The sequence below is a fragment of the Rosa chinensis genome, chromosome 4, assembly GCF_002994745.2.
Source record: "Rosa chinensis cultivar Old Blush chromosome 4, RchiOBHm-V2, whole genome shotgun sequence".
In the NCBI taxonomy this organism is placed as follows: Eukaryota; Viridiplantae; Streptophyta; class Magnoliopsida; order Rosales; family Rosaceae; genus Rosa; species Rosa chinensis.
Window position 1 is genome coordinate 18,474,198 of NC_037091.1, and position 13,346 is coordinate 18,487,543.

Sequence of the window (13,346 nt, forward strand, 5' to 3'; positions counted from 1 at the left end):
TCCCTGAACATAGGGAATTATTGAAACAAAACTGACTTAAACAAAATAAATAGGGTCTAGGTCAAACAACCCAGCCCAATAGCCCAAGAAGGAAGCCCCAACTCAGACCCAACAATGAAAGCTTGACCCAAGCCCACCGTCCATCTACAACCTCCAATGGTCGACCGCTGCGACCTAAGACCAGATCCAGCTGCCGTAATCGGCACCAGCCCTCGCCACTACCACTGACTCCAACCTCGCCGCCGCACCGCAAGGCCCGACCTCGCTGCCTCAACCCACGTCGAAAACCAGTCGAAACCAGCCCAATTCAGCACGTCGTCGTCACCGTCCAGGCCCTCCACCACGCTGCCTGTCATGGAGATCCAGGAGGTGCCTCAGCACTCGATCCGCGTTGCACCGCCGCCCACTGAGTCCAAGATTTCTTCCGGTGCTCATCGCCAAAACCATCCAGGGCCGAACTCGAGCCGTAACCCCTCTCCAAGAAACTGCCGGGTCCCATCTGGCAGTCGCGTTGAGCAGGCGAGGCGAGCCAACGCCGCCCAAGCACGCCGCCAGACAAGAAGAAAGTTGCAACCCTAGACCAAGAGCGAGTCCGGGTTTTGTGGAGCAAATATAATAGGGTTTACAATGCTTTTGTTTCTTTAATTCTTATTTTATATATATATATATATATATATATATATATATATATATATATATATATATATATGAATGCTTTAATGAGTATGTAGTGAAATTGGAAAATGAAAATAGATAAGGAAAATAATAAGAAATACAATCTAATATTATTGAATTGGAAAGTCTATATAAAATAAATATAATATTTTTTGGTATAATTATTGTCCTCAATAGTCATTTTATAGTAAGTTATATATGTCATTTAATAATTCATAATAGAGTGACGTCAAATGAGCAGATTTGGAGATCCCAATAGAAATTACGAGAATGTAAACACCATCATTTAAAAAATGCCTAAAGATTACGATCATCTTTTGGTCATTCTTCAAAAATTATTCTTCTAAAAAAGCTAATTTAACATCATCAACATTTTTAAAAAAAAAATTTCTCAAAAGTTATTTATCTGCACACATTTTCTTTTTCTTTTTTCAAAACATTGTCTGCATAGTTATACTATTATAAAGGGCTAAATGGTTTTTAATATGCTTGATGAATTTTTGTCAATGTCTCATAGAATAAAGACCTTAAAAACAAAATGACTCATATTATAGGTACTAGCCTCATCGCACATGTTAATCCTAATTGGCATTGAAGGATTAATTTCTTTTGTTGTAGAGACTCTTATTTATTTATTTAAAAAAAAAAATTCTGAGCCCACCTCAACCTTACATATGTCGGTGAGAATTAAATCCATGACCTTTACAATGTTGGAATTATAACTTACCAACTGGTCACAGCTCACCGACAAAATCAAAAAATGTGTGATGGAAGGGTGACAAAAAAAAAGTGTTGTAGAGACCCTAAATTATTTAATACTAATATTGGAAAAAAAAAAAAAAACTGATATTGATAATTTTTGCCAAAGCAACTAGCCTTGAAACTAATTTTTTTTGTTAGTACATCTTAATTTTCAATTTAATTCTTTAGAAAATATATAGTTTCCACGAGATGTGCTAACAAAAAAGGTTTGTTTTTAATTGGGACTATATTGTTGATGTTAAATATGAATGACTCTGATCAAAATTAACAACATCTTTATACTGTTATATGTATGTTGTACGTTCACAATGAAAAAATCTAGTGCTCTGCTAGGGTTTGAGAGTGACGTCCCGCTCGGAGTCGGCGTCTCTTGCACCTTCTCCTTGTAAATAGAGATATTGTTTGGCTTCAGCCTACTTTTCATCGACCTTACCAGGATTATTGGTGGAGGAGATATGACTTTGGTTTTCAATGAGACGGTGGATCTAGGCAGGATAGGTCATTTGGGTTATGGGTTTCAATCCAATGGCATGGCTTCGGTGTGTTTCCCCCATTGTGGTGCGCTGCGTCATGGTTACGATCAAGAAGAACGATGGCGATGACAGGTTACCTTAAGGGAAACTCTGCAAAAAAATTTGGCAAAGTCTACCCTAAAAGTGGACTACCAAAACCTGTGATACACAAATGAACACTAGCTTCTAATATTTCCAACCAGAACACAAACTCCATTGAGCCTATACTTTCTTCTTAACAATTTAACTCGCACCAAGTTAGTAACAAGAAAATCTTAAACAACAATCTCAAATCTCAATTATCAATACAAATGAAATTTGGAAATCAAAGTAAACTAGCTCAATAACTGGAATAAAGTACAAGTAGGTTACACATATAACCTACAACAAAGTCGGAAGTGGTGGACATTATGCCTCAACTCCTACGCACGCTCAACCTCATCTAATCTTCAGTCTGGGCAACATAAAACCAAAAGGCCTAGGGAAAAGTATTTAGAAAAAATTTGTTAGAGTGAATGCACTAAACATATATGATTTCAAGGAAATAAAATAAAGATACAATACTTTTCTAATTTTATTTTCAAACAAAAACCAAAGCATGCAGTAAGAAACATCTTTAACCAAGCTCTGGTACTGATATCTCAAAACATGATGTAAACTCTAATATTGATATCTCAAAATATGCTATAAATCATCTCATTTAAAATACGAGCATCTCAAAAACCGTTTCAAAACCTCACATGATGAAAGAGGGTATCGCCAACCAAAATACGAGAAGGCGATGACAAGAGGGTACCGCTGACTAACCATCTCATGCCGTCTGGAAGGTACTGTTGACCAAATGATGCATCAGAGGGTACTACCGACCGAATACTATGAGGCGATGGCTACAGGCCAGGTACTGTCGACAAACCATTTCATGCCATCTGGAGAATACTGCCGACCAGATGAAGCATTGGATGGTATTTTCGACCAAATATATATTCTGGAGAATACCGCCGACCATAATATTGTCTAGAGGGTATTGTTGACCGAATTATTACTTGAAGGGTACTGTCGACCAGGTAATTTATGCATGCGATAACATAATTTACCTCTTCTCATTCACAAATCTAATCTCATTAATTCTAACAAGTTTCAACTTATACATCATCTTTCCGAAAGAAAATCTCTATAAATCAAAATTCAAATAACTCAATAATTAATAAAAAAACTTTCAAAAGGGAAACTCAATATCATCATCACCGTGTCATAAAAAATGTAACTTAAGGAATCCGGTAAATTGTCAATTTATGGAAATCAATAAATCGTATAATCAAATATCAAACTTCAACCGAACTCAAAATTATCACCATGTCATCGAAAAACATAATATCAAGAAATCTCAATAAATCATAAATATCCACTCATCGAATGTCATAATTTATTTATTATCCATATAAATAAATACAATAAATTAATACTAAAAAATTAGTATTGCATGCATAATAATTTAAAAACAAATATCCACTCATTGTAATACGGCTATGTACGAAGTCATGGGTTCGAGTCACCATGGGGACAGGAATGAAACCATTTGATCCTCTTTTTAACAATAAAAAAAAATACGGCTATGACGGCAGTCATCTTCAAGCTTGATCTACATGTTGTTGATAGGAGCATATAATGCGACATTTTAAATGTTTATCTTCCCATATTTTGCTAAGTTATTCTATCATTTAAGATCCCAAACACAGCTAAGGTGAACATTTGGAAAATATGTCAGAATATACTTCCTACAAAGGACCGACTAGCATCTAAATAAGTTTACCTTGATTCTCAAAGTTGTGTGCTATGTGATGACAATGATGAAACAATACTACATTTGTGTAGAGACTGTGCTTACTCGAGGGAAATCATTGGTTCCAATTTAATACTGAGGCAGACTTGCTTTACCTCGGCAACAGATGATATGAATGCTTTGGCTTGGCTTAACTATTGCTCTACAAGGTTAGATGTTACTCATTTTTTCACTCTTAATTTTCTTGTTATGGGGAGTGTGTGGAAAAAGAGAAATTGTAGAGTTTGGGAAGGAAAGTTTAAGCATGCTTGTGATGTGGTGCTAATGGCCACTTCCAGACTTAAGGATTATACTTTTCACAACCTAAAGAGGATCGAGGGTGTAAGGTAGAGTGAGAGAGTGACAAAATGGAGGTGCCCTCTGAGTGGATGTGTTAAAATATATTTTAATGGTGCATACAACTCGCAGACCAAAACAGGAGGAACCAGATTGGTGCTCAGGGATGCTTCTGGACACTTGTTAACTGAAATTGGTAGACCACTTGTTGGTTTGTTATCAGCAGAGCATGCTACGCTGCTTACTTATAAATGTGCAGTGGAGTTTATCATGGAGCAAGTTGTTCAACATGTGATTTTGAAAACGGATTCTTTGGCTCTCCAACAACAATTGACCATTGCAGGGGGCTCTAACTCTTCTTTGTTGGGACATGTTTATGATGATTTAATGGTACAATTGGCAGACTTGCCTACTGTACGTATTACTCATGTCAATAGAAAGGGCAATATGGCTGCACATCTAGCGGTTGCTCAAGCTAGTACGTAAGGACATTCTTTGGTTTTCAATTATATCATGTTAGTATCCCTAAAATATATATATTTTGGAGTACAGGCCGAAATCTCTCTCTCTCTCTCTCTAGTTGCAATGACTGCAAGGATGGCAAAGTCTCTAATGTAGCCTGATCGAGCCTATACTATCAATGACGAAAACTTGCAATATAACTAGGTAAAGCCTTTAGAGCAACTCCAACAGCTATCCCATACTTTGATTTTTCTCTATTTTAGGGAAAAAATTTGACCATTTTTGTTCCAACAGATTCCCTATAACTATTCCCATTTTAGGGATAGTGAGAAAAAAGAATAAAATTCCCTAAATTTACAGCAATCTCTAAAATCTTAAAGGAAGGGAAAATGATTTGTGGCCTCAATGAGGCCTAAGATTTGTGGCCTCAATCTTAGGTGTCATGTCATGTCACCTACACACATTGCCAATTTGTCAAATCATGACATGTAATTATTAAGAAAAATACAATCTTATCCTTCCAAAATCTAATGAATCTAAAGTACTTTTGTTTTTTTCTAAACAAAATTATTATTTTTTTTTTTTCATTTTTTTCTTTTCATTACACTCATGCTTAGATTTAAACAACAATTTTTTTTCTTCAATCAAAAATAGAAAAAAAATTCATGTAATTCAGTCAATAAATTTGCTCGTACACTCGATCAATAGATTTATATAACACCACGTATATGAATTCAACCTTTGTTGGGTTCCTGTAAATTTTGAAAATATAATGTGAAAAATACATATTCATATGATCATATATATTCTTTTGTTCATTTTTTTCTTCTCTTTATGGGGGTCGTCTTACACATTATATTTGAGTTTACACCTCTTAATTCAGACACATGTATTTTCCAAATTCAATTTATTAATGCTATTTTTTTTTATGAAATTAATCAATATTTGAAAAGAAAAGTTAATGCCTACTTCTTGACTATATTAATGCTATTTGAAAGAAAAATTATAGGAAATAATTTAATTAAATGAATAAAAATATTTGTCAAAGAATTTGTAGACATATCTCTTAAATTAATACATAATTAATAGCTTATTTTTTTTTCGTCACCTAATTTAATTCATTAATGTAATTGATTCATCCTCTAACATCTAGAAGGAAATTTAAAAGGGTAAAGTTGGTGTTACAATAGTATGATGTGGCAAGATTTATTATGTGGAATTGAAAATAAAATTTATATTTGCTTACATGGCATGACACCTAGGATTTGAGGCCACAAATCTTAGGCCTCATTGAGGCCCTATATCATTGCCCTTATATAGATTTAGAGATTGCTGTAAAATAGGGAAGCTGTTGCAGTTGGAGAAAAAAAATTATGAAAAGTTTTAACTTTTGCTTCTCTATAATACAAAAATTAGGGGAGTGAAATTTGCACTCCCACTTTTACAATCTGCACTCTCTTTGAATTGTTTAATATTATTTTGTTTAGTGCTGTTAATTCTCATCCATAACTACCTTCTGTTCTTTACTTCTCTTCCCATCACACCAAATTTTTTTTTCCTCTCTTTCTGAGAATTTGGTTCCTAGACTTGCGTCTTGTTGGTCTCTCTGTTTCTATATTTGCTCTCATCTTTGTTTTCTTTTAGCTCCTTTGCCATTAGGCTTCTATTGAAATTTCATCTAATTAGATAAAAAAGTATAAAAGTGTCATGCCCCTGATTTTACACACATGAAAATCGATATATATAACCCCATAATTATATATGCGTGAACGTCCAGTCATCAATACGAAATACCTGAAATCTTTTTCCCTTAACTTACACACATATTGATGCTCTGAACCCCCAAAGGTAATATACACTCGCTTATTCATCATAATCATTCACAAGGATATATATATATTTCATCTAAACATATATATGTATCCTTGTGAATGATTATGATGAATAATAATATGAACACCATCATGCATATTATTATTCATCATAATCATTCACAAGGATACATATATATGTTTAGATGAAATATATATATATCCTTGTGAATGATTATGATGAATAAAACTTCTATTTATACCAAAATGGAAATTCCTTCCAATGGCCATAACTTCCTCATACGAACTCCGATTTACGCGTTCCACATGTCCACGAACTCGTATCGACGCGCTCTACAACTTTCGTGAAGGAAGTTATGGCCATTGGAAGGAATTTCCATTTTGGTATAAATAGAAGTTTTATTCATCATAATCATTCACAAGGATATATATATATATTTCATCTAAACATATATATGTATCCTTGTGAATGATTATGATGAATAATAATATGCATGATGGTGTTCATATTATTATTCATCATAATCATTCACAAGGATACATATATATGTTTAGATGAAATATATATATATATCCTTGTGAATGATTATGATGAATAAATCGATCCAACCTGGATAAAACAACAAATCGGTCCAACCTGGACAAAACAACAAATCGGTCCAACCTGGACAAAACAACAATTCGGTCCAACCTGGACAAAACATCAAATCGGTCCAACCTGGACAAAACATCAAATCGGTCCAACCTGGACAAAACAACAATTCGGTCCAACCTGGACAAAACATCAAATCGGTCCAACCTGGACAAAACATGTACCCAGGAGTCTTAAGTAACCTACTTAGATCCCTAAAGTACGATGGCAGACAGACTAGAGCTCTAACTGAATATATTGTAACCTGTCACCCGGCCAAGGTTCAATCTTACGATATAATATTGCCATGAGGATGCAACCTGCAACCCCGGATCCTTAGGTCAACCTGACCCTCAGATCAAAATGTCAAATCAAATCAAAAGGAGAAATCACAACCTGTGACTCTCAATTCCTCAAACACTTTTCGAAACAATAGAAAGACAATAAAACGTAAATTTGTATAATATATAACTCTGTGGAGCGAGTGTATGTTATCTTGGATGATTCAGTGTATCAGTAAGTACTTGTTTTAAGGGAAAGATGTTCCAGGTATTTGTATTGATGACTGAATATTCACGCATGTATAATTATGGGATTATATATATCGATTTTTATTGTTGTAAAAATCAGGGGCGTGACAAAAAGACTTGATCCAAATTACTCAGAACTATTCTGGTTGCACGCAAAAGGAAAATTGTTTCGTGTATCAAATTCGATTCATAATTGAGAGGGAAAGATGGTCTTGGGGGTTCCCTTTCTGGGCTTTCTTCAAAGTATGGTGAAGACCCAGATGGGGTGTTTGGTAAGAGAGGAATGATATGAAGATCAATCTAATAGGCTTTGAGTGATTTTTTTTTTTTTTTTATGATAATAAGAATTTTTTTTTTTTTATGATAATAAGAATATCTACAGGTTAGCTCAATATGACATGAAAAAAGCAGTCATTGATTACACAAGCCAGTCTCGACAATTCAATTGATCACTTTCAAGAAGCTAATTAATTCAAAATGAGTTCGTTCAATTTGGGTTCCTTGAGGTTCATCTAACCAAAATAGAGTTATCTTCCTCAAATTGGCAAAAGTCAAGCATGGCTATAACAACAATAACTTGCTATACAACATGTACAAAACACTGGCTATGAATCAGAAGCACAAAATTGAAAATTAAGCAACCAAGCATTAGAGGAGAGTTGCTTGAAAATATACGTGCTGCTTTTGAGTGATGGAAGTATTGATAATTGCATATTATATAAGCCCCAAATATGATTGGGCATATCAATTTAAATGAGATTAGGAAGAAGCAGAAATTCAATTGATAGGAAGATGATTAGAGAGAGAGAGAGAGAAGATCGATAGAGTTTTGGGCGTGAGAGAGAGAGTAGGTAAAATATAAGGGTAGTTCTGTAAAATCAATACCAAAGAGGTGTAGATTGTAAAAGTGGGAGTGCAATTTCACTCCCCAAAAATTTTAGAGAAGCTATTGGAGTTGCTCTTATAGGTTGTTTATTGCCTTTCCATTATATGCTACCTAACTAGCAGGGTAATGAAGGCTATGAGGTTGTGTTTAGATCTAAGAGAATAGAGATATTTCTCTCACCTTCCATGGCGAGGTGGCAATAGCTTGGATCAAAGATACTGGGCCTTGGAAATTTGAGTAGGTCGTGGTGGTGGTTAAGGAATACAATGGGATCTCACCCATTGATGATGTTCCCTTGCACCATATACCTCTTTGGGTTCTCAAAATAGGTATTCCTTCAGTTTTATTTCTTACAATAGTGACGATTTACTTAATACATGTATTGGAATGTCACTGGGCAATGTTTTAGAAATTGATCAACGTGATTATGCGACCGAGATGGACCGGACGCCATCTCCTTATTTAATCAATGGTTGGCTAGCAGGTTCTTTGAGTGTCCGTCGTCAAATCACATGAGAATTTTTCATCCCCTTTATGTCAATGGTCTAACTCTTGGCATCATTTCGTATGTTTTCATTAATGACGTTGGCAGTGGCTCCACCAGATTATGCTTTCGTTTCAATGTCTCAGTTGCCCTATCCTTTTATACATTTCTTGTATTTTGTTTTCTAATCTCTTTCCATCTAAGAACATACATGTTGTGGTTTGAGATCGGTGGAGGAGAGGTCGACAAATGTCAACATTATCATCTTGTTATAGCTTTGTCTAATGTTAGATGGAGAGGGAACTGGAGGTATATGATGAGTTACGCTAGAAGCGTGTGTCTCAAACCCTTACTATTGAGGTTGTCTCGATTTTAGTCTTAAACCCCTATGAATCTTTTATATATATATATATATATATATATATATATATATCTTGCCAGGGAAAACTAGGTTTGGAAAAAACAGGGTATGTGTGGCAGCTTGTCCGGCGGTGCCCCTAAGATGACGACAACGTCTTGCCTTGTCAGAGTGCGTCGGGTGTAGTCGGATGGGCTTCAAAGGTTTCTTCTTCTTTTGGCTATCAGAGTTCTAGATTGCTCTGCATGATGCAACGATTGCTTCTCTTTTCTTCTCAGGCGATGGCAATAGTTGAGTTGCGAATTATCTTTGGGATCTGGGCTACATATGGGTTGGGACTTCTGGGCTTACAGGAGAGGCCATGGTGGATGGCTGGTTTGTGGCGTCAGGGCCTATAATTGGGTTAAGTGGTTTTGGTGCCTCTTGGTTGCTAATTTGTCAAAGGAGGGGTTGGGCTAAATGAATTTACTCAAGAATGGCAATGGTGGTCCAATCCTTGTTCTCAACATGGGTGTATGGGATTGGTGATTAAGGGAACTGGGGTCTTCAATTTCATTGCGGTGGTTTTCAAGTGACCGGAGTCGGAAGCTTTGATGCAGAAGAGAAAAGTTGTTTGCTGAATCTGCTTTGATTTTTCTATTGCTCTTCGTTTTCTTTATTTGGTTTTGTTAGTTAGTTATTGGTTAGGTAAAGGTCCCTACTCTTTTGAGTTAGGGTTTGTGGGTCTTTGTACTGATTATGTGCCATTGTTAAGGTGTCATTCCTGGGGACTATTATACTTATTCTCAGTATGTTCTTATGGTCAAAGTATTGGGGAAGAGCTCCTACATGTGGTCTGGCTATTTTGGATCGCGGTGTTGAATGGGCTAATTTTGTTCTTGAGGTTGGCTGTGAGGATGTATTGTGACTCTTGGGCCAAAGAGATTGATGTGCCATTAATTTGGCGTTATTCATATGGACTACATGTGATATTATCGATGGCTTCTTGTTGTCAATACAGCGGCGAATTATCTTTGGACCTGGTCTGGCTGTTTGGGACATGGTGCAGATGAGGATAACGTGGTTGTTCTTAGTATTGGAGATAAAAGTTTGTTGTGACTCTTGGGATTGGTACTATTATGTAGCCAAGAAATTGGGCAATTAGGTTGGTTAGGGGTTGGGCTTGTTTGTCTCATGAATGTCATTATTGATGACAGACCGGTAAAAATGGTGGTTATTAGGGAGGAGACTAGGGATCTTATGTCTACCACTGGTCATTCTCATATTATGTAATTGTTGTTTTATGGAATAAAAGACTTCTTTCATTCTAAATAAAAAAAAGACCCATTTTCATAATTCGCCTCAAGCTCTCAAAATCTCGAATCCAACCTTACCTTTCTAGAAAAGTCACTATATATCAAATGAAATTTTGGTGGTTTCCCATTAAATAATAGATTCAAAGCCATACTTATCCTGTTACCTAGCTTTTAAGTCCAATGTGCATGGTTGGTACTGCATGCATATGGCTAGCTATGGTGTTCAAGTAGTACTCATCGTGTTTATTCTAATCTCTGTAGATCACTTTCATGGATTCACTGTGATTCTTTTCTTCTTTTTAAATGTGTAGAATGAGATGTATTAAAAATTAGTGAACCTCTCATGATTTCCTCACTGTTAAAAAAAAAGGTCATGATGCATATCGAATATATAGAAAATTACTTATAATGTATTATGGTGAAACAATAAATGGAGAAGTTTTCAAACGCATATTACCTAAAAAATATTATCAAAGATCACCCATGCATAATCACTTGGTAGTTACAATCTACATGTTCATTATTTAAGTTTTGAATATGTCCCATGTAGATACCTCTACTAGCAAGCTAGTTTAATATGTCACCAAGCATAAGTAACACCCTCTTAAGGGGCCCAACCGCGACAAATATCCTGTAGCCCGACATCCAACCTACCCCATGGTGGTCGGAGGCGGCCAAGACCTCGCCGGGAAGCAACCTTCCTGCCCTTGCCGACTTGCCTTCACAACATGCTTTGAAGACTAGAAATGGGACTCATTGTCCCATATTGAAGAAAATGTAAACGAGAATGGCTCCCTTACCTATAAAAGGGACCCATCCTCCCACTTAGAAACCACTCCATTACATACTTTGTAATCCTCTTGGGCCAGAAGGTCCAACACATATAGTTAAACATTTTAAGTGGATGTAGTCTCCCGCCAAGACGGCAGACGAACCACTATACTTCTTATGTCTCATTTACTCTCTCTCTCCTTTTCTAACGTTAACTAGACCCCTCGGTCACATACACTTAACATTGGCGCCGTCTGTGGGAAGTCGATACAATGGCTTTGTCACTTACCATGCGTTAAGTTAGCTTAACGAGCTCAAAGAATTCTCTTTTTCTTTGGGTCATCAGATTTGGTCGCTCACTGAGCACCCAACTTCTTTAATCATCATTAAATTTTCTTGGATTGTCATCAGCTCCCAGTACAAACATTGACTTAATTGGGCAGCAACTTGTGCCCAAGTTTGATCAATATCATCCCATCCTTGGCGACAACTCACTCAGCGGTAAGCCCAATCATATCCTTGGCAGACTTAGCGGTAACAAAAAAAATAAAAAGGCTGCCAACTTACTCTGGACACCCGAAGATCCACTTTGGCACACTTCAATCCTCATCAGCGCCCCCCGCTAGACTGTACACCACTAGCCCAGGCATCAGCAGAGCTCGTCTCTTGGATGCAAACTCACTTGGTCAGTGTCATATTTCAAAGGCCTTTGATCATCATTCCCATCATTTGGTCATCGTTGCCATCTTTTGGTCATCGTCAGATGCCACCACGTACAACGCAGCTCAACACCTTAACATAGCCGCGCTAGTAAGTAGCCAGCATTAGCAGCAGCAAGCGCCACTAGCAGCAATCCAAGGCCAGTTAGCCAAGCAACCACCTTTAAAGAGTCGCACAGCCAACATCACTTTGTGCACCCAGAATATTACTCTGGACACCCATTTGCACACTCATCTATCCCATTTTCACCAACATAGCCTGCTATCAGCGTCAAGGCGTCATTCTCCCCTTTACGTTCTCATCCTTCCACTGAGAGTCAATTCACAACGGTGAGCGCTAAGCACCAATCTTCTTCCATCATCATTAGCGCACAGAGCAATGGAGCGTCAATTCCTCACCAACGCTGAGCATCAATCACTACTGGCCAAACTTCTACTACCGTTAGCACAGGCCTCCTCTTAGCAAGGCTAGCGGCCAATACCCGCCATCGTGCTGATCCGCTAGCGACTCTAGCGCCAGCATAAGCCAACACCCATCACCTCAGCCCCGAAAGCCATTCGGCAAGCGCCATCTTCCAAGTACTAGTGGCAAAGTGCCACCGTCAGCAACAAGCCCAATTGACGGACACAATCCAACTCTGATTTAGGCACCCATAATCCGCTTATGCACTACTCAAACCCAACCATCTCGGATGTTGGGAAGCTCACTTTACTCTGGATGTTGAGAAGCTGATCCAAATCCAACCAGCAAGCTGCTTCTACCAAAACACCTAACTCTCTTTCTGGAAAAGAAAAAAAAAATCATATGCTAGCTGCCATCTTCCTACCATAAGGATGCCTAGGCTCATTCTTATGTCCTTCAGCGAGCATCCCACTCTCACCCACTGCAATTCGCCGAAGAATCTGAATCCGGATCTAAAATCCGAATGTCGGAGACGACACAGCTGTGACCAATGAGCTAAGTTTTTTAAAACCAATAAGTTGCTCGTTGTTTCTCTATTTTCAGTTATAGAATCATATGCCTACATCTGTGGACTATATGAAACCACACCGATTATGCTTGCTTATATACATGTGATCTACTTTGTTCTAAAATAATGACACCATGTTAGGTCCATAATTACCTACTAATTATTCCCCTAATCTTGCACTTTTGCTTAACCTTTGTGTTTATTTATATATATTTATTATGTTTTCCTTGTCATGCTAGGAAATGATGGAGAAGCTTGGAAATGCACTAAAAAGTCAACTTTAGCACATTTTCCTACTCCGGGTAGGAGAAACCGAGCTAGGCAAAGAAGGAGAAGTGGAAG